Source organism: Chiloscyllium plagiosum, unplaced genomic scaffold (genome assembly GCF_037043375.1).
Source record: "Chiloscyllium plagiosum isolate Xiang-an unplaced genomic scaffold, Cpla_swu_hap1 HiC_scaffold_1, whole genome shotgun sequence".
NCBI lineage: Eukaryota > Metazoa > Chordata > Chondrichthyes > Orectolobiformes > Hemiscylliidae > Chiloscyllium > Chiloscyllium plagiosum.
Window position 1 is genome coordinate 95,258,192 of NW_028270139.1, and position 22,523 is coordinate 95,280,714.

At 41.5% G+C, this 22,523-nt stretch overlaps 1 pseudogene; it reads right to left on the bottom strand.

Moving 5' to 3' along the window:
* Positions 1-267: 267 nt before the first annotated feature.
* Positions 268-14,313, bottom strand: LOC148152166 (granzyme A-like; annotated as a pseudogene).
* Between the last annotated feature and the right edge of the window lie 8,210 nt (positions 14,314-22,523).

Genomic DNA, 22,523 nt, shown 5'->3' on the forward strand with positions numbered 1-22,523 from the left:
TTCTGAATGTATGGTATTTCATTATCATCTTACCAATGAATGAAAACAATCTAACTTGATTGAGTTTATGAACCCATTTTATAATATCACCAAGACACCTTTTGGACTTTGATACATCCAGTGAAAAATGTTGTGCAAAAATGTTAATAAAAGCAATTGCTGAATAGGAAATAACGTCTCTCTGCATCTATCCTATATTTATGTTTTACTATTTGAGTCACAGCAATTAAAAAGGGACAAATAACATACCAACTAAATGTCAAAATATCATTGAATTTTTGAATGTTGAATTGTGTTCTTAATCCAGGAAAGATTCGTTATTGTCAGTTGGGTATAGACACCAGGCTTTCGGGGCTGTCCACAACTGCATCCAAAAGAAACAATTCCTTTGAATTTTCCATTACATAATAGTGGACCTCCTGAATCTCCCTGAAATAAAAGTAATACAAGAAAATTTCAACAATTATGTTCCTAATCTCAGCTGCATGTCTGCTGCTGTGAGAAGGGATAACTCTTGTTTAAGATGACCTGAACAAAACTAAAAATAGCCAAATCGTGATTTAATTTTTAAAATATCAATCTCATTCTAATCTATTATTAATATCCGGGCTAGCAATAACTTGTCCCATGGTACATCAATAAAGCAAATGTTGGTTAATCATTGCATTTTCTATATTGAGATATTAGTTTGTAGGGCTATTTATGTACAAAAGTGATGTGTTTGTCTATATTGCCTTAAACTATTATATTATTAAATGCAGAATGGATTATTCCCAACTGACATGTCCACGATGTCAGATTATTTAACCTCTCATAATGGGTATGTTAGATAGAGATCTAGTCTAGTTTTGGCTGGTTTATCATCAATCTAGCCACTGGTAATGGAGAGTGTTACCGACATTATTTTAACAGTTAGTGTTAGATCTCATAGAGAGTCTGAGTCACGGGGTGGTGTCAAGTAACATGTATTGAAAAACAACTTTGCTACAGCTTCAGATTTTCATAGCAATAAGACACACACAAAGCTTCAGAATGTGTTAGCTTATTCAATGTAAACTTAGAGCACACTCATCCCCCCTCCCTTTTGATTACTATTGATCAGTAGTGCTGAATTATCCATTTGTAATTGGCTCTCTCATACAGCATCTTATACAGTTCAAGCTTGCGACAGCAATTTCAATGTATTTCCAATTAAGTGAATCATATCATAAAGAGATGGGCAGGCTTGTGGTCCTTCATGATGCTTTCCCAGACTTTCTTATCTCTCTTGTTGAGGCTTTTCACAATGGATATTGTGAAGTAACGTCTGCCAGCTGTGCTGTGTTAACTGTCAATGAATTGGATACTCCCCTATCACTTCAGGACCTTTCTAAATTTCTCACTGCAGGAAATACAAAAGAATATTGATTTTTGACCAGGTCCAACAAAATTATTTGGTTTCACCTAATGTTAAAATTCTTTATCTAACAAGTTGTGTCTTAATGTACTCATTCCAATGTCTGTTAATCCCTATACTTTTGATTCATTTCTCCTTGTAATGATATGGGGGTTGCTTTTACTGTCTGAAACTGGTTTGAATCTCTTCCTGTAATGATTTTAGTGACTTTTTTGTATATATGTAGATGTATAACTACTTCGGAATCCAAGTCTATGATTATCTGAAGAATCTTAACTAAAACCAACTCTTAATATTATAACCGATTATTTAAATAATTCAAGAGAAATAATTAATGTGAAATGTTCTTATAAACTCCAGCTGGACATTCTATAGCCTTAATTACACAGAGCTTTTATTGTTCTACTTGTGAAGACGAAGTAAACATTTCCCAAGTGCTCTAACTATAGTCAGCCATGTTCTGCTGCATTAGCTATGAGCAGCCATTGAACATTTTGTGATTAGATTCCCTACAGTGTGGAAACAAGCCATTTGGCCCAACAAGTCCACACTGACCCTCTGAAGAGTGACCCACCCCAACTCATTTCCCTCTGACTACTGCACCTAAAACTATGAGCAATTTAGTGTGGCCAATTCACCAGACCGGCATATCTTTGGACTGTGGAAGGAAACCCATGCAGACATGAGGAGAATGCACAAACTCCACACGAACAGTCACCCAAAGCTAGAATCAAACCTGGGTCCCTGGTGCTATGAGGCAGCAGAGCTAACAACTCAGCCACCGTGCTGTCCCTTTTTGTGCTGCTCACTCATGAGCAGCCTTAATATTTCATATATTTACCTCTATAAAGTTTCACTAGGGACCTATGCTACAATAGTGACTACTGTACAGTACAAGAGTTCTCTGTTGATAGCAAAATGCCTTGGAATATCCTTGTCATGAAAGTTGCAATGTAAATGGGCTTTTTTCATTGGTTGTTCTGACTCATCTAAAAGATGACAAAGTACAGCACCCCCTTAATTATTAAACTCTCACATAAATGTCATGATATACTCAAATTCTGGAGTGGACTCAACTCTTTAAGAGCGTCATAAAGGAGAGGGGATGCAAATATATAAGGGTTTAAAGTTCAATTACAGATTGTGAAACCTAGATAATTGAAGACATAGAGTCATAGAGATGTACAGCATGGAGACAGACCCATCAGTCCAACCCGTCCATGCCGACCAGATATCCCATCCCAATCTAGTCCCACCTGCCACCTCCCCCCCGGCCCATATCCCTCCAAACACTTCCTATTCATATACCCATCCAAATGTCTCCTAAATGTTGCAATTATACCAGCCTCCACCACATCCTCTGGCAGCTCATTCCATACACATAGCACCCTCTGCGTGAAAATGTTGCCCCTTAGGTCTCTTTTATATCTTTCCCCTCTCACCCTAAACCTATGTCCTCTAGTTCTGGACTCCCCGACCCCAGGGAAAATACTTTGTCTATTTATCCTATCCCTGCCCCTCATAATTTTGTAAACCTCTATAAGGTCACTCCTCAGCCTCCGACGCTTCAGGGAAAACAGCCCCAGCCTGTTCAGCCTCTCCCTGTAGTTCAGATCCTCCAAGCCTGGCAACGTCCTTGTAAATCTTTTCTGAACCCTTTCAATTTTCAATGGTGTAAGTGAAAGGACAGAAGCAAGAAGAAACAGGAAAGAATGTAACGTGATATTGGAATATGATGGACAGAGTTGTAGCGCTGGAGAAGAAAACAGAGATAGGGAGGATGAAATCATTGAAAGAACTGAATATAAGAACTGGAATTTTAAATGTGCTGATCTTTGAGAACAGGAATAAGACTGGTGCCTCACTTTCTCCTGATGCAAAATCTGTCCACTTTCTGTATTTTCACTGCTCTCATGAATGTAATGATTCTTTATACTTAACTATAAAAAAAGATTGAAAAAAACCTACCTCTGGTATAGTGTCATGGGCAGAATCATTGATTTGGCTTTTAAAGAGGAAACCTGCTGCTGATAGCCAGCCTGCTTTGGTTGTCACGTGATTCCAACGTACACTGCTACTGCTAACTCTCAGTTTGGCTTTGAAGTGATCACTTGCAAAAAAAGACCCACCTGCATCTACAGATCAATAATAAATACCAATCTTGCCATTGAAATCCAACTTTGACGATGTATAAGAAATAAAGAATGTAATTTACTAATGATGTATTCACACATTTGTGATATCCCAATGATGCAAGTGACCAAATATTTTAAACTTTGTTTTTTTTTTAAAGTTCCTGTTTCGGCATGTGACATAGAAACCTGCTTATTATAGTTTTACTGGGCAACTGTCTGTTCAAGTTGTCTTTCTCTTCCAGAACTGGCTGACCTTCATGTTCCAATACTGCATGATGCAGCAAAATGTTCTTTAACAGAATTTCTCAACTTACACTTACCTATTAACCAAAACATTTGGGTTTTTTTACATGCAAGATACTCACTGAAGAGGAATCCTTTGCTACCTTTTTGTCACCAGCACACAGCTCACTTTCTGTTATCGCAGGATGGTAGGTGTAATACTGTGCACACAGCGTCCTATCCATGACAGTTACGTTCACTTGCTGCAATGTGTCTGAAATTTTCTCAGTTGTAACTGAGGTGAGCCCCCAATCTGCGACATTACAAATGATCTCCATCTTTCACATCCATTCCAGTGTTAGGTGGGCTCAGGACATTCACAAACTTGTTCAGAGTTGCTTTGCCATTGAGCTGGAATTACATTTGAGTATATTCAAAACCAATTCAGTTTTTAATCACAGTGTTTACTATAGATGTCTATTTTATATGCAATGCATATGGGCAGTTATTGAGCCTGTTTTGAGCAGCCGGGAACTATATATCTGTGTCTGGGTGTTGTGATTTTCTGCAATGCTTTTTGCAAGGAAAGAAATTAAACATTTACAGATTAACCATGGTAAAAATAATGACTGCAGATGCTGGAAACCAGGTTCTGGATTAGTGGTGCTGGAAGAGCACAGCAGTTCAGGCAGCATCCAAGGAGCTTCAAAATCGACGTTTCGGGCAAAAGCCTTTCTTCCTGATGGAGAGCTTTTGCCTGAAACGTCGATTTCGAAGCTCCTTAGATGCTGCCTGAACTGCTGTGTTCTTCCAGCACCACTAATCCAGAATACAGATTAACCATGGCATGTGTTTTTCAAAACGCATACCTGGTTCTCCAGTGTGGCAGGCACACAACAGGCAGCCATTATCATCCATGATATATAAAGTCATAGAGTCACAGAGATATACAGCACAGAAACTGACTCTTCGGTCCAACTCATCCATGCCGACCAAATATCCTATACAAATCTAGTCCCATTTGCCAGCATTTGGCCTACATCCCTCTAAACTCTTCCTATTAACATACACATATCCAAATGCCTTTTGAGTGTTATAATCGTATCAGCTTCCACCATACAGCATTGTTCAAGTGTGATTGCAAGGGTAATCCCAGCAAGTGCAGACCAGTCAATTCAACTTTGGTAGAAACATTTATTTAGGTTAGAATTAATAGTCACATGGAAAAAAGTGGATTGATTAGAAAAGGTCAGCATGACATTCTAAAAAGGACATCAGGTTTAGGTTATTTGCTTGATTTTTCTGAAGTGGTAACAGAAAAGATCAGATGCTATATATGTGGTGTACATGAACTCCCAGAAGGCATTTGATACAGTGCCACACAGCAGATTTATAAGTGAAGTAGTCATGATATAAAATGAACATAGCAACAAGAGTTCAAAATTAGCTCGGTAATTGGAAACAGAAAGCAATGATCAATGGATTTTTTTCAGGCCAGAGGAAGGTCCGTAGTGGAGTTCCACAGGGATCCTGATCTATGTTCCTGATATATATTCCTGATCTGTATATTCCTGATATATATTCCTGATCTGTATATTGGCATGTAAGTGGATGTGGAACTTGAAAGGATTGTAACTTGTGAGGAGGACAATGTCAAACTCCAAAAGCACAATTTGGTAGAGTGGAAGATGAGGTTTAATGTAAATGCATGAGGTAATGGACTTTGGCAGGAAGAACATTGCAAGACAAGATAAAATGAAGGGTAGAATTCTAAATGAGCTGCAGGAACAGAGGAACCTGGGTGTCTCTGTCCACAGTTCACTGAAGATGGCAGGACAGGTGGAGAAAGCAGTTAGTAAATCATAAAGCATCTTTGGGTTTATTACAAGAGGCACATAGAACACAAGAACAAGGATGTGATATCGAATTTTGATAAAGGCATCTTTGTTAGACTTCAACTGCACTATTGTCTATAGTTGTGGGTACCACATTATAGGAATGATGTGGATAGGTTGGAAAGACAGTGCAGATGGAATTTACAAATATAGTCGCAGGAATGAAAAACTTCAATTTTGAGGGTCATTTGATGAAGTTGGAACTATTCTTCTTGGAGAGAAGAAGGCTAAGAGGAGATTTGATACATGTTTTCAATATTATGAGTGGGCTTGATAGAGTAGATAGGGAGGAACTGTTACTGCACGTAAAGAAATAATTATCAGAGGGTATAGATGTAAAGTGATATGCAAAAGAAGTGAAGGTGAGGTGAGAGAAATGTTTTTCAAACAGTAAGAAGTTAGTATGTAGAATGTACTGCCTGGATTTATGGTGGAGGCATGTTCAATTGAAGCATTTTACAACAAATAAGGGTCGGACTTATACTATTAATGACAGGGCCTTGGGTAATGTTGTAGATGAGAGGGACAGAAGCATTCAGGTACATAATTCTTTGAACTTTGCACCAGATACAGACAGGGCAATTAATAAGATATTTAGCATGCTTGTCTTCACTGCTCAGTCCTTTAGTATAGGAGTTGGAAAGTGTTGTTGAGGTTGTACAGGGCATTGCTGAGGCCTTTTCTGGAATACTGTATACAAGATAAAATGGAGGGTAGAATTCTAAATGAGCTGCAGGAACAGAGGGACCTGGGTGTCTCTGTCCACTCAGTTAGAGGAAGGATATTATTAAACTGGAGAAAGGTCAGAAGAGATATATCAGGATGGTGCTGGGATGGAAGATTTAAGTTATAAAGAAAGGCTGGATAGGCTGGGACTTTGTTCACTGGAGCATAGGGATTTGAGAGGTGACCTTATGGAAATTTATAAAATAATAAAGGATACAGATAGAGTTAATGGTAGCAAGTTTTGAGAAGGTTTGTAACTCAAGTTGAGGTTCTGGATATAAGTTTGCTGGCTGAGCTGGAAGGTTTGTTTTCAGATGTTTTGTCACCATACTAGATAACATCATCAGTGAGCCTTCGGTGAAGCACTGTTGTTAGTGACCCGCTTTCTATTTATGTGTTTAGGTTTCCTTGGGTTGGTGGCATCATTTCCCGTGGTAACGTCAGTTCCTGTGGTGATGTTATTTTCTGTTTTTTTCTCAGAGGGTGATAAATAGGGTCCAAGTCAATGTGTTTGCTGATAGAGTTCTTGTTGGAATGTCATGCTTCTAGGAATCGTCGTACGTGTCTCTGTTTGGCTTGTTCTAGGATGGATATGTTGTCCCAGTCATAGAGCCATAGAGGTATACAGATGGAAACAGACCCTTTGGTCCAAACTGTCCATGCTGACCAGATATCTCAACCCAATCTAGTCCCACCTCCCACCGGCCCATATCCCCCCAAAACCCTTCCTATTCATATACCCATCAAAATGCCTATTAAATGTCGCAATTGTACCAGCCTCCACCACTTCCTCTGGCAGCTCATTCCATACACATACCACCTTCTGCATGAAAAGGTTGCCCCTGAGGTCTCTTTTATATATTTCCCCTCTCATTCTAAACCTATGCCCTCTAGTTCTGGACTCCCCGACCCCAGGGAAAAGACTCTGCCTATTTATCCTATCCATGCCCCTCATCATTTTGTAAACCTCTATAAGTTCACCCCTCAGCCTCCGATGCTCCAGGGAAAACAGCCCCAGCCTGTTCAGCCTCTCCCTGTAGCTCAAATCGTCCAACCCTGGCAACATCCTTGTAAATCTTTTCTGAACCCTTTCAAGTTTCACAACATCTTTCTGATAGGAAGGAGACCAGAATTGCACGCAATATTCCAACAGTGGCCTCACCAATGTCCTGTACAGCTGCAACATGATGTCCCAACTCCTGCACTCAATACTCTGAACAATAAAGGAAAGCATACCAAACGCCTTCTTCACTATCCTATCTACCTGAGACTCCACTTTCAAGAAACTATGAACCTGCACTCCAAGGTCTCTTTGTTCAGCAACATTCCCTAGGACCTTACTTTTAAGTGTATAAGTCCTGCTAAGATTTGCTTTCCCAAAATGCAGCACCTCGCATTTATCTGAATTAAACTCCATCTGCCACTTTTCAGCCCATTGGCCCATCTGGTCCAGATCCTGTTGTAATGTGAGGTAACCCTCTTCGCTGTCCACTACAAAGAAGTACTTTGTTACTTCAACGCTGTCCCCATTTGGAGTACTGTGTCCTGTTTTGGTCCCCACACCTCAGGAAGGACATACTGGCACTGGAGCGTGTCCAGCAGAGATTCACACGGATGGTAGGTCTAACATACGAGGAATGGCTGAGGATCCTGGGATTGTATTCATTGGAGTTTAGAAGATTAAGGGGAGATCTATTAGAAACTTACAAGATAATACATGGCTTGGAAAGGGTGGACGCTAGGAAATTGTTTCCGTTAGGCGAGGAGACTAGGACCTGTGGACACAGCCTTAGAATTAGACGGGGTAAATTCAGAATAGAAATGCGGAGACATTTCTTCAGCCGGAGAGTGGTGGGCCTGTGGAATTAATTGCCGCAGAGTGCAGTGGAGGCCAGGGCGCTAAATGTCTTCAAGGCAGAGATTGATAAATTCTTGATGTCACAAGGAATTAAGGGCTACGGGGAGAATGCGGGTAAGTGGAGTTGAAATGCCCTTCAGCCATGATTGAATGGCAGAGTGGACTCAATCGGCCGAATGGCCTTACTTCCACTCCTATGTCTTATGGTCTTATGGTCTTACACCTCCAATGTTGGTGTCATCTGCAAACTTACTAACTGTACCTCTTATGCTCGCATCCAAATCATTTATGTAAATGACAAGAAGTAGAGGACCCAGCACTGATCCTTGTGGTCACAGGCCTCCAGTCTGAAAAACAACCCTCCACCACCACCCTCTGTCTTCTACCTTTGAGCTAGTTCTGTATCCAAATGGCTCGTTCTCCCTGTATTCCGTGAGATCTAACCTTGCTAATCAGTCTCCCACGGGGAACCTTGTTGAGCGCCTTACTGAAATCCATATAGATCACATCTACTGCTCTGCCCTCATCAATCATCTTTGTTACTTCTTCAAAAAACTCAATCAAGTTTGTGAGACATGATTTCCCATGTACAGTCGAAGTCGTGTCCTTCTTCATCTGTATGTAAGGATATAAGTGAGAGTGGGTCATGTCTTTTTGTGGCTAGTTGATGTCCATGTATCCTGGTGGCCAGTTTTCTGCCTGTTTGCCCAATTAGTGAAGACCCTACCACTAATGGGATAAGTCCTACACCTATTTGTTGTACAATGCTTCAATTGAACATGCCTTCACCACATTTCCAGGCAGTACATTCTATACCCTAACTTCTTACTGTGTGAAAAGCATTTCTCTCACTTCACCTTCGCTTCTTTTGCACATCACATTAGGTCTATACCCTCTGATTATTTTTCCTTATGTGCAGGACCAGCTCCTCTCTATGAACGGGTGCCCAATGAACACAGTCCACTGATTTCTCAGCAACAAACCCAAACAAACAGACAAAATGCATTCAGAAACCCTAGCAACTCTCCCCTACATCAAACACATCTCAGCAATGACTGCCAGACTACTCAGACCTATTGGCATCATGGTAGTCCACAAACTAACCAGCACACTAAAACAGTAGCTAATGAACTCGAAAGACCCCATACAGACAACAAGCAAAACTAAATTCATTGACAAAATGCTGTGCAAGAATTGTAACAAATACTACATTGGATAAACAAGCAGAAAACTAGCCACCAGGATACATGAACGCCAACTAGCCACAAAAAGACACGACCCTCTCTCACTAGTATCCTGACATACAGATGAGGGAGGAAACCACTTTGACTGGGACAATTCATCCACCCTAGGACAAGCCAAACAGAGAGATGCATGAGAATTCCTAGAAGCATTCCAACCACAACTCTATCAACAAACACATTGACTTGGATTCCACTCAGTACCCTCTGAGTAAAAGAACAGGAAATGATATCACTAACCCTAAGAAATCTAAACACATAAATAGAAAGTGGGTCACTGACACTAATACTTCACCGGAGGCTCACTGATGATGTTACCTAGTATAGTGATGAAACATCTGAAAATGAACCTTCCAGCTCAGCGAGCTAACTTACATCCAGGGTTAGTGGTCGTTATTTTTTTCCCTAGATTGGGGGATTTCAAGACTTAGGGGATATATTTTTAAGGTGAGAAGAGAGAGGTTGAGAAAAGGCATGAAGGGCAAATGTTTTGCACAGAGAGTGATTTGCATGTGGAATGAATTTCCTGAGGAAGTGATGGATGTGGATACAATTACAACATTTAAAAGACATTTGGATAAGTACATGAATAAGAAAGATTTGGAGGAATATAGGCCAAGAGCAAGTAGGTGGAACTAATTTAGTTTGGAATTTTGTTCTGCATGGACTGGTTGGACCAAAGGGTCTGTTTCTGTACTGTATGACTCTATGATTCTATTCAAATGGATATCAGATGGTTAGTGTGTAAGGATAGGGGAAAAAACAGATGATTGGCTCCAAGTAATGATAGTTGTTTGAGAGCCAGTGCAGGCTCAATGGGTTGAATGGTCTCTTCCATTCCATAAAAGTTCTGTGTTTCTGTGACACAATCATGTTCAAATTTGATTTCCCTTCAAAACCAGGCAGACTCATTATTAGTTCTCACACCTGAAGAAATACAGCACAAAAACTGTATTCTTCCATGTGTCTGAATCTTAATGTTTGCTGTACCTTAATTGATAAAACTGGCAGACTTCAATAAATTTATATCTGTTAAATTAACTCTAAGAAATTGAACACATAAAGCTGTTACTTCTCTACGAAATAAAATACTTATTTATCTAAATTAATAGCTTGGAACACCACACAAGAAATGGAACAATGTAATTAAAATTCATACTTTGAGTAACATGATATCATTTTCTATAGTTTTGTTGTTATACTGTGGATGGGGGTGTGGCTTCTTAATCTGCAGTTTTTGCTGACTTTTCTCATTCTGTGAAAGAGAATGTGCTCCAAGAACGACTTGAAGAGGTCCTTCCCTGCATTTCATCAGACGGACAGATAATTATTCCTCATTTTCGTAAAAAAAAACAAGTTTGAGGCAATCATGAGAAAAGAAACAACCGAGATTTAAAACAGTGTAAGAATAACAAGCTGGAGCAACACGTAATATTTACTATTCATTTCATACCGAAGTCAAAACTTGAATGTACAATGCAGACAAAGACCATTTGGTTCAACCTGTCTATGCCAAGAATTTGCTACAATCTATACTATATCTTTGCACTTTTTCTGTAACCAATTATACATGTCTGTCACCTGTGTTCCATACCAATGTACATTAATGTTGCATTTAAATTGCAGCTCAGTCAGTACCTGAAAAATTGGCATCTTATTGAAATGCTTCTTCAGACCGCTTCCAGAATGTTGTTTTTTTTCTTCAAACGTCCAGTAATTACATTTTTCCTTTAGCTTAGCATATATGCAGCATGTAAATTACAATGAAAAACATACACACAATGGGAAGTATGGCTTTTCATAGAATCTCTATAATGTGAAGCAGGTCATTCAGCCCATGGAGTTCACACTGCCCCTCAGAGGAATATCCCATCCAGACCCAATCCAATCCCTAAAACCCTGCATGTCCTATGTCTAATCCACTTAACCTGCAAAGCCTGGACAGTGCAGGGCAATTTACATGGCCAATTGACCTAATCTGCACATCTTTGGATGGTAGGAGGAAACCAGAGCACCCAGAGGAAACCCACACAGAACAGGGAGAATGTGCAAACTCCACACACACATTGAATCTGTGTCCCTGGTGTTGTGAGACAGCAGAGCTAACCACTGAATCACCAAGTCACCACTGTGATGCTTATCTAGGCAGTGAAAATAAAATTGAAAACAGTTGAAAAATATTCAATGTGGAAAATCTAGTTGGGAGAGCATATCTGACCTGTCACCCTGCAAAATGTGTGAGGTAGTTGGCCAATCCTTAGCCTCAGTGTCACTGGTGTTCTCCCACACCACCAGGTGTACCCCTGTCAATGATGTTAGCAATGCTGGATCTGAGAAATTCCCAATATAGAGGATCTCAGTCTTAGCCCACATCTTCCACTTTCCACAGGCACTGAAAGAAACAGCTGATGTTCCTGCCCATTCCAAAGCTCAACATTAATACCATACCAAACTCAATATATACTGATCCCAAGTTAATTTCTGTTTCTATAAGCACAATCCCAACAAGTATTGCCCAAGTTGTGTTCCATTATGTATGGTTCAGTCCTGGCCATTTGCTAACTACCTGCTATGGTGAAAAAGCTTCTATTGGTGATTTCGTTGATCCTTGTAGCTGCAGTGTAAGGCTCCAGTAACAAGGGCCATATTCATGAAAGCAGACTCAGTGAATAATTATGAACATACTTCACTTTGTTAAGTGGACTTGATGTTGGTATCACCAAGCCATTATTCATGCAAGTTATACCTAGTATGTGCAATGGTTATTTTGTACAAACTGTAAGTTTATCAGAATATTAGGAAAATAATCACATTTCTGATAATGTTGATATGTAAAAATACAGCAAAATAATTAATATGTCATCATTGGAATAGTATTTGTTCTTTTTAAATCTATACAAATCAATGATCCAGCAAGCTTATTAGTGCACACACAGACGGGGACAAAGATATTGTTGAAGACATGATTTTGAGTTATCATGAATTTTTGATGACAGACTTATCAAATTAAATCATGCTCACATTAAAGAGCCATATCATGTTTTGTCATCTATCAGTAAGATCATCGATGAAAGTAAATTCGTAGAAGTAATTGATGTGGTCTGGGTGTGAGAGACATGCAATTTATAAATGTAAGTCAATAATCATAATAATACTTCATTTATACACATGCACATGTCAACTTACATTTTACAATGTGCTGCTGTCAGTATCCATTTGGGACTGATCAAAGCCCCTCCACAATGATGTTCATAATGTTTTGTTTCATGATTGTAATTTTGGATAGAGACCATATAAGGTTTTGAATGGGGTTTAACTTTATAACCTCCAATAATTTCCACACCATGATCTGTATTTTAAAAATAGATATTGTGAGGTTATTAAATCAAAGAAATGGGCACTAAATGATGATGAATACATCTTTAAATAGGATCCCTGTCATACTCACTTCTAAGGTATGTTTAAATGCGATATAGTTTTATAGAATTGTCACATAACTAAAGCATGAAAATGAAATTGAGGTGACAGTAACTGCCCTTGATATCAAGGCAGCATTTGACTGAGTGTGACATCAAGGAACTGCAGTTAAAATTAACATCAGCGTTGTTAGGGGTAAATTTTCAAGCTGCAGCCACATCTAATGCAAAAGCAAATGATTATCATTTTTGAAGGCATATTGTCTTAGTGCAAGCCATCAATATCAGAGTTCCCCAGGGTTGTGTCCTAACCCCAACCATCTTCAATTGTTTTATTAACAACATTTTCTCCATGATAAGGTCAGAAATGGAGATTTATAAAAATTCATTCATGGGATGTTGGCGCAACTCACTGGCTCAACATTTATTGCCCATGTCTAGAGAAGATGGTGGTGATCTTCCTTCTTAATCCTTTGCAATCCATGTGCTGTGGGTAGACCTACAATATTGGTAGGGAGAGAATTCCAGGATTTGACCCAGTGACACAGAAGGAATGTCAAAATATTTCCAGGTCTGAATGGTGAGTGGCTTACAGAGGAACTGTAGATGTGGGTGTTCCCATGTATCTGCTGCCCTTGTCCTTCTAGATAATAGTGGTTATTGGTTGTGAAAGTGCTGTCTCAACTGGTGAACTTCTGTACTGAAGCATGTAGATGATACATGTTGCTGCTACTATGTGTTGTTGGTGGCAGGAGTGAATGCTTGCAGATGTAGTGACAATCAAATGGCTTGTTTTGTCTTGGATGGCGTGAAGTTTCTTGATTGCTGTTGGAGCTGTGCCTGTGCCAGCAAATGGGGACTATTCCATCACATGTCTGATAGTGGAAATGTTCATGGGAGTTCGGAGATGAGTTATGCATTGAAGGATTCCTAGCCTCTAACCTAATCTTATAGCCACTATATTTATACAGAAGGCCAGTTCAGATCCTGATCAGTGGTAATGCCAGGAAGTTGATAGTGGGAGAATTGAGTGTAGGTGATGCCATCAACTGTCAAGGAGCAATGGTTAGACTCTTTCTTGATGAAGATAAAAGAATCACTCCAGTGTGGTTGCATGCGATTCCATCCATCAAATTCATACTTACCCTCTGAAAGCATCTCACCCAGCTACCCTATCCTTGTAACCCTGAATCATCACTAATCCACCTAGCCTTCACATCTCTGGACACGATGAGCAATGTAGCATGGCCAACCCACCTATCCTGCACATCTTTGGACTGAGGGAGGAAACTGGAGCACCTGGATGAATTGGGGAGAATATGTAAATTTTACACGGACAGTTACCTGAAGGTGAAATCAAACCGAGGTCCCTGCCACTATGAGACAACAGTGTCATCATTACCTGGCACTTGCACAGTATCCATGTTTCTTGACTAGATAGGTGCAGCTCTGGTAACAATCAAAGTTCAATATCATTCGAGATAAAAACACCACTTGACTGACACCACTTCCACTAATTTCAAAATTCACTTCCTTTATCAATTGGACGAAGTGTTTCAAGATGCACATGCACAGCAGTAACTCACAGCAGCTTCTTTAAAATTACTGCTTAACTATATTGACAGCCAGGGATGTCAACTTAGTTACCTGAAGAACCTTGAAAAAATAAATGCCTCAAATAAAATTATCGAAAGATGTAAGAGGAAAATTGAACATTTCTAATCAAAATTCACGACAAATTGTGAAGTGTCTCAGAAAGCATGCATAATCGCATATATCAGAGAGAAATGTCTGATCAAACTGAAAAGATTGTTCAGTTTTCCAAACTTACATCCTTAGTTGGGTTCCCACAGAATTGGCTACATTTCCCAATGTGCTTAGGAAAGGGGCTCATAGCTACATAGAGGTAAAAACAATGACTGCAGATGCTGGAAACCAGATTCTGGATCAGTGGTGCTGAAAGAGCACAGCAATTCAGGCAGCATCCAAGGAGCTTCGAAATCGATGTTTCGGGCAAAAGCCCTTCATCAGGAATAAAGGCAGAGAGCCTGAAGCGTGGAGAGATAAGCTGGAGGAGGGTTGGGGTGGGGATAGAGTAGCACAGAGTACAATAGGTCAGTGGGGGAGGAGATGAAGGTGATAGGTCAGGGAGGAGAGGGTGGAGTGGATAGGTGGAAAAGGAGCTGGACAGGTCGGACAAGTCCGGACAAGTCAAGGGGACAGTGTTGCTGGAGGTTAGAAACTAGGATGAGGTGGGGGAAGGGGAAATGAGGAAGCTGTTGAAATCCACATTGATGCCCTGGGGTTGAAGTGTTCCGAGGCGGAAGATGAGGCGTTCTTCTTCCATGCGTCTGGTGGTGAGGGAGCGGCGGTGGAGGAGGCCCAGCACCTCCATATCCTCGACAGAGTGGGAGGGGGAGTTGAAATGTTGAGCCACGGGGCGGTTTGGTTGATTGGTGCGGGTGTCTCAGAGATGTTCCCTAAAGCGCTCTGCTAGGAGGCGCCCAGTCTCCCCAATGTAGAGGAGACCGCACCGGGAGCAACGGATACAATAAATGATATTAGTGGATGTGCAGGTAAAACTTTGATGGATGTGGAAGGCTCCTTTAAGGCCTTGGATGGAGGTGAGGGAGGAGGTGTGGGCACAGGTTTTACAGTTCCTGCGGTGGCAGGGGAAAGTGCCAGGATGGGAGGGTGGGTCGTAGGGGGGCGTGGACCTGACCAGGTAGTCACGGAGGGAACGGTCTTTGCGGAAGGCGGAGAGGGGTGGGGAGGGAAATATATCCCTGGTGGTGGGGTCTGTTTGGAGGTGGCGGAAATGTCGGCGGATGATTTGGTTTATGCGAAGGTTGGTAGGGTGGAAGGTGAGCACCAGGGGCGTTCTGTCCTTGTTGCGGTTGGAGGGGTTGGGTCTGAGGGCGGAGGTGCGGGATGTGGACGAGATGCGTTGGAGGGCATCTTTAACCACGTGGGAAGGGAAATTGTGGTCTCTAAAGAAGGAGGCCATCTGGTGTGTTCTATGGTGGAACTGCTCCTCCTGGGAGAGCCAAACGCCAACTCGAGGACACCTCTTCCTACCGCCCCCTTGACCATGACCCCACCCCCCATCACCAAACCATCATCTCCCAGACCATAGAGAACCTCATCACCTCAGGAGATCTCCGACCCACAGCTTCCAACCTCATAGTCCGGGAACCCCGCACTGCCCGGTTCTACCTCCTTCCCAAGATCCACAAGCCTGACCACCCTGGCCGACCCATTGTCTCAGCATGCTCCTGCCCCATTGAACTCATCTCTACATACCTCGACACTGTCCTATCCCCCTAGTCCAGGAGCTCCCCACATACGTTCGAGACACCACCCACGCCCTCCACCTCCTCCAAGACTTCCGTTTCCCCGGCCCCCAACGCCTCATCTCCACCATGGATATCCAATCCCTCTACACCTCCATCCACCATGACCAGGGCCTCCAAGCCCTCCGTTCTTTCCTCTCCAGACGTTCCCAACAGTACCCCTCCACCGACACTCTCATTCGTTTGGCCGAACTGGTCCTCACCCTTAACAATTTCTCCGTTGAATCCTCCCACTTCCTCCAGACCAAAGGGGTAGCCATGGGCACACGTATGGACCCTAGCTATGCCTGTCTCTTTGTTGGCTATGTAGAGCAGTTGATCTTCCGTAATTACACCGGCACCACTCCCCTCCTTTTCCTCCGCTACATTGATGACTGCATTGGCGCCACCTCGTGCTCCCGCGAGGAGGTTGAGCAATTCATCAACTTCACCAACACATTCCACCCTGACCTTAAATTTACCTGGACCATCTCTGACACCTCCCTCCCCTTCCTGGACCTCTCCATCTCCATCGGTGATGACCGACTTGACACTGACATTTTCTACAAACCCACCGACTCCCACAGCTACCTGGATTACACCTCTTCCCACCCTACCTCTTGCAAAAATGCCATCCCGTATTCCCAATTCCTCCGCCTCCGCCGTATCTGCTCCCAGGAGGAGCAGTTCCACCATAGAACACACCAGATGGCCTCCTTCTTTAGAGACCGCAATTTCCCTTCCCACGTGGTTAAAGATGCCCTCCAACGCATCTCGTCCACATCCCACACCTCCGCCCTCAGACCCAACCCCTCCAACCGCAACAAAGACAGAACGCCCCTGGTGCTCACCTTCCACCCCACCAGCCTTCGCATAAACCAAATCATCCGCCGACATTTCCGCCACCTCCAAACAGACCCCACCACCAGGGATATATTTCCCTCCCCACCCCTATCTGCCTTCCGCAAAGACCGTTCCCTCCGTGACTACCTGGTCAGGTCCACGCCACCCTACGACCCACCCTCCCATCCTGGCACTTTCCCCTGCCACCGCAGGAACTGTAAAACCTGCGCCCACACCTCCTCCTCACCCCTATCCAAGGCCCTAAAGGAGCCTTCCACATCCATCAAAGTTTTACCTGCACATCCACTAATATCATTTATTGTATCTGGTGCTCCCGGTGCGGTCTCCTCTACATTGGGGAGACTGGGCGCCTCCTATCAGAGCGCTTTAGGGAACATCTCTGAGACACCCGCACCAATCAACCAAACCGCCATGTGGCTCAACATTTCAACTCCCCCTCCCACTCTGTCGAGGATATGGAGGTGCTGGGCCTCCTCCACCGCCGCTCCCTCACCACCAGACGCATGGAAGAAGAACGCCTCATCTTCTGCCTCGGAACACTTCAACCCCAGGGCATAAATGTGGATTTCAACAGCTTCCTCATTTCCCCTTCCCCCACCTCATCCTAGTTTCTAACCTCCAGCAACACTGTCCCCTTGACTTGTCCGGACTTGTCCGACCTGTCCAGCTCCTTTTCCACCTATCCACTCCACCCTCTCCTCCCTGACCTATCACCTTCATCTCCTCCCCCACTGACCTATTGTACTCTGTGCTACTCTATCCCCACCCCAACCTCCTCCAGCTTATCTCTCCACGCTTCAGGCTCTCTGCCTTTATTCCTGATGAAGGGCTTTTGCCCGAAACGTCGATTTAGAAGCTCCTCGGATGCTGCCTGAATTGCTGAGCTCTTCCAGCACCACTGATCCAGAATCATAGCTACATAGGTCTATTCTAAGCTATTGTTGTACATTTAAATAGCAAACTTAATCAATTGTCTCACTTCAAACAGTTTAGGAATCCATGTTAATTAAGGAAAACCAGGATTCGTGCAAATCATTTTTCATTAACATGCTTGAGTTTTTGAATAGGATTGATGGAGAGGATTGATGTTAATACTGTTGATGTAATATACAAGGGCCTCCAAGACGGTCTAAGTCATTGGTTTAGATCTGGAAAAACAGGCTCCTAACAGTGACATCTGGAAACTCCGTTGCAAACCTCCAGTCCAAAATGCAGTGATCCGTTTTCTGTAATTCAGCCAGTTTTTATATTCATTTTGTGACTGTCCTTTTTATTCCATGAACTGTAGTTTAGCTCAAAATCTGCAGTGTGATGCCTTATTAAATGCCTCTTGGAGTTCCTTATTCATCACTTCAACAGTATTAACATCAATCCTCTCCATCAATCCTAATCAAAAACTCAAGCATTTTAATGAAAAATGATTTGCACTAATCCTGGTTTTCCTTAATTAATGAGACAATTGATTAAGTTTCCTATTTAAATGTATAACAATAGCTCAGAATAGACCTATGTAGCTATGAGCCCCTTTCCTAAGCACATTGGGAAATGTAGCCAATTCTGTGGGAACCAAAGTCAGGATGTAAGGTTGGAAAACTGAACAACCTTATCAGTTTGATCAACAGTCACAGGGTGATAAGGAAGTCGGTAAGAGACATTGTTAGCAGTGTTCTGTCTCATCTTCTCTCTGGTTGCACAGGCTTCCAAGGTCCATACATGACAGGAACTAGATGCCGATCACCATACATGGAACTTTGCACTGGTTGCTCAGACAGAGTTGTGCACCTTAGAGGGAATATTGATAGTAAGGCTGACAGTGATAACAAATATCCTGGAGCTAATGAAAGTATGAAAGGGATATCAGTGGAACCTGTTTATTGATAAGGATATGTGATGTAAGTGCTTTTTAAAAATAATATTGTTCATGGAGTGTGGGCATTGTTGGCTAGTTCAGCATTTATTGAGCATCTTGAATTAATAACAAGGCAGATAAGAGTAACCAGAGTACTGTGGGTCTGCAGTTACTTGCAGGCCAGACCAGATAAGGATGCCAGATTTCGTTTCCAAAAAGAAATCGGTGAACCTGGTGGGTTTTGTTATGACAATTGGCAGTAGTTACTCGGTTGTTAATTGATTAGCTTTTTGTTCTTGATTGGACTTGATGGGCCGAATGGCCTGTTTCTGCACTGTAGCGATTCTATGATAGCTATATAAAATATTGAATTGCGATACTTATTGAGGAAGTCTTGCCTTTATTTCTTTTGAAAATTGTATGTTAGATGAACCACAATTTTAAACTACAATAGTAGGCTATAGGTTGGCCTAAATGGAGACCTACATATTAAAACGTATGTAATATTGAACTAGAAATAGGTGGAAGAATGGCTCTGTTAATAAAACATGATGTGAGTACAATACAGAGGGAAGACCAAAATTCAGGAAATGGGATATAGAAGCTATCTGGGTAGACGAGAGACTGATTAAGGCAAGAGGTCACTCGTGAAAGTTGTGTACAAGTTCCCTAACAGCAACCACACTTTAAGACCATGTACCAGGGAGTATAGAATGGTAGGTTGTCAATAGTGTACAGAAATTATCGTGGAAGATTTTATCCTAAATACAGACAGAAAATGGGGTAAATGTAGGGGAATGGGTCTGGGTGGGTTGCTCTTCGGAGGGTCGGTGTGGACTTGTTGGGCCGAAGGTGTAAGTAATCTAATCTAATCTAAACACCAAAATTGCCAAGGCATGTTTTATACACAAATGTAGTGCAAATTGACCATGGACAACACCTCTACATTCGTTTACTCTCATTCATTGGTAAAATGATGGAAGAGGTCAGGTGTTAAGTTGCACTTACTCAATGATATCCTACTCACTGACATTCAGTTTGGATTCAACCAGACTTACTCAGCTCCTGACCTCCTTGGAGCATTGATTCAAACCTAGAAAAAAAAGCAAAGAGATGAGGTAAAAGTGACTGCCCTTGATGTCAAAATCCCAGCTAATAGATTGTGATTTCAAGGACCTGACAAAACTGGAATTTATTGAGAATCACTTTGCTGGCTGGAGTTATACCTGGCACTTAGGGAAATGGATGTGGTTGTTGGAGGTTGGTCATCTCAGCTCCAGGACACCTCTGCAAGAGTTCTTCAGGGTAATGATCTAGACCCAACCATCTTCTGCTGCTTCATCAATGACCTTCCCTCCATCATATGGTCAGGAGTGGGGATTTTTTCTGATGATTACATAATGCTCAGCATCATTCAGGATCCTTCAGGTACTGAAGCAGGCCATGTTCAAATGCTGCAAGACCTGGTCAACAACAGGCTTGGAATGGTAAATCACAAGTAATCTTTTTGTCACAGAATCATCAGCCATTGCCCATGAATTTTCTATGGCATTGCCATGGCTGAATTGCCCCACTATTAACTTAGGGGTTCTTACTGAGCAGAAATTGAACTGAACCAACCATATGAATACTGTGGCTACAAGAGCAGGTCAGATGCTAGGAATTCTTTAGTGAACAACTCATCATTTGACGCCCAAAACATGACCACTATCAACAAAGTAGTTATCAGTTATTCGGTCACCTCACACCATTTTTCAGAAAATTCAAAACAGAAAAACCTTTAAACAGATGCAGAAAATACTTTATGTCTGGCACTAAAGGAGGGAAATGAGTTGCCTTTATTTGAAAAACCTCAATGCATTTGTTCGCAATGATTTACACTCTCTACAATAACACTTAGTTAAACTGCAACATGATGTGTTGTAGCATGTGGTTTTCAATGCTTTGCCTGACGATAAACTTGCCATTTTTTAAGAAACCCACCAAATGTACAATGTCTGCCTTTCTCATGTGTGACTCTTGCAATAAATGTGGTTCAAGATAAAATCCTCTTCACAACATTCGTTTAAGTTTCCACTTTTCATTGCTTTGTTAATATTTTTTTGACTACCTGTTCACACTTTTAGTACAACAAACTCAATGATGCCTATACATCTATACATGGGTTAGCACCTGCAAAATCATTGCAGTGCAAATCTACCAAGCACATGAGCTAGGATGTTGTTTTAATTTTAATTATAAAGGCAAATCAGGAACTTGGAATATGATTCATGTGGGCACCGTTTCTAAACTTACTGCAGTTTCATAACTTCAGTTTATCACCTCTAACATATGATCATCATGTCTACACATTGAAATTTGAATGAACTTCAAGTAATCAAGCTGTTGATTAGGTCAAATTTGTTTCTGAATGCATGGTCGCAGCTTCCAGCTTCACAGTATTCTGTAACAGCAGTTTGGGCTGTGCTAAAGATCAGTGATGTGCATACCATGCATGCAATGTTGATTTCAGTTGTTGCAGTAGCTGCATTTTGTAAGAATTTAAAGATAATTAGAAAATAAATTATGCATGCATTTATCTAAGTGTAATGTTCCCTTTAAAGCAAACATTTTCAATCATATTACTTTTGCGCAGAAAGTGAGGAGGACTTTCTCTATTGTAGACAATTATGGAAGCTCAATCATTGTGCACGAATGATATGGAGAGAGTGCAGCAAAGCAGCATTGATGTCGATGGTCAGGATGATCTAACTGAATGGTGTAGCAGGCTTGATGGGCTGAATAATCTCCTCCTGTTTCTATGTTCCTAACTGTAGATGTGTGCAATACTTTGAATAATTGGATTAGAAATATCAAGCTGACTAGAGCAATTATCAAAGGATACTAGAGTTTTCAACCTGACATCACGCAAAAGGGGATTGTGCTTGTATAGAATGAACTGTCAGAGGAAGTGGTGGAGGCTGGTACAATTACAACATTTACAACATCTGGATGGGTATATGAATGGGAAGGGCTTAGAGCGATATTGGCCATGTGCTGGCAAATGGGACTATAGTATTTTAGGATACCTGGTTGGCATGGACAAGTGGGACTGAAGGGTCTGTTTCTGTGCTGTACATTTCTATGATTCTATGACAGAGAAATGGAACAATTGGTGAGCTGGGAGAAACTATGAAACTATTCTTATAATTCTACATATCTGCCAGAAGGAAAGCGATCTGTGAAAGTGTTTTGTAAAGCATATTCTTATTGCATTAGTTAGCTAATGCAAAATTCATCTATTTCTTAGTTTGATGTATTAGGTTCTAGATATGTGATATTTGTTTTTCATCAGTTTTCATTTGTATGTTACAGTAAAAGCGATAAAACTTGCAATCTTGTTATTGTCTGTTCCTATTGGTGTTGGGAAATGGCGTTCTTTTTCAACATGATTGGTTTCAGTGGGGATTTAGAGCAATACCAATTTGCATTTTATTATTGGTTCAGGGCATGTGAGCATTGTTGGCCAGGCATTTTTTATCCATCCCTAATTATCCTTTAGATTGGACACCACCTTGGGGAGGTGACATTTTGGGGTGTTTAATGAGGG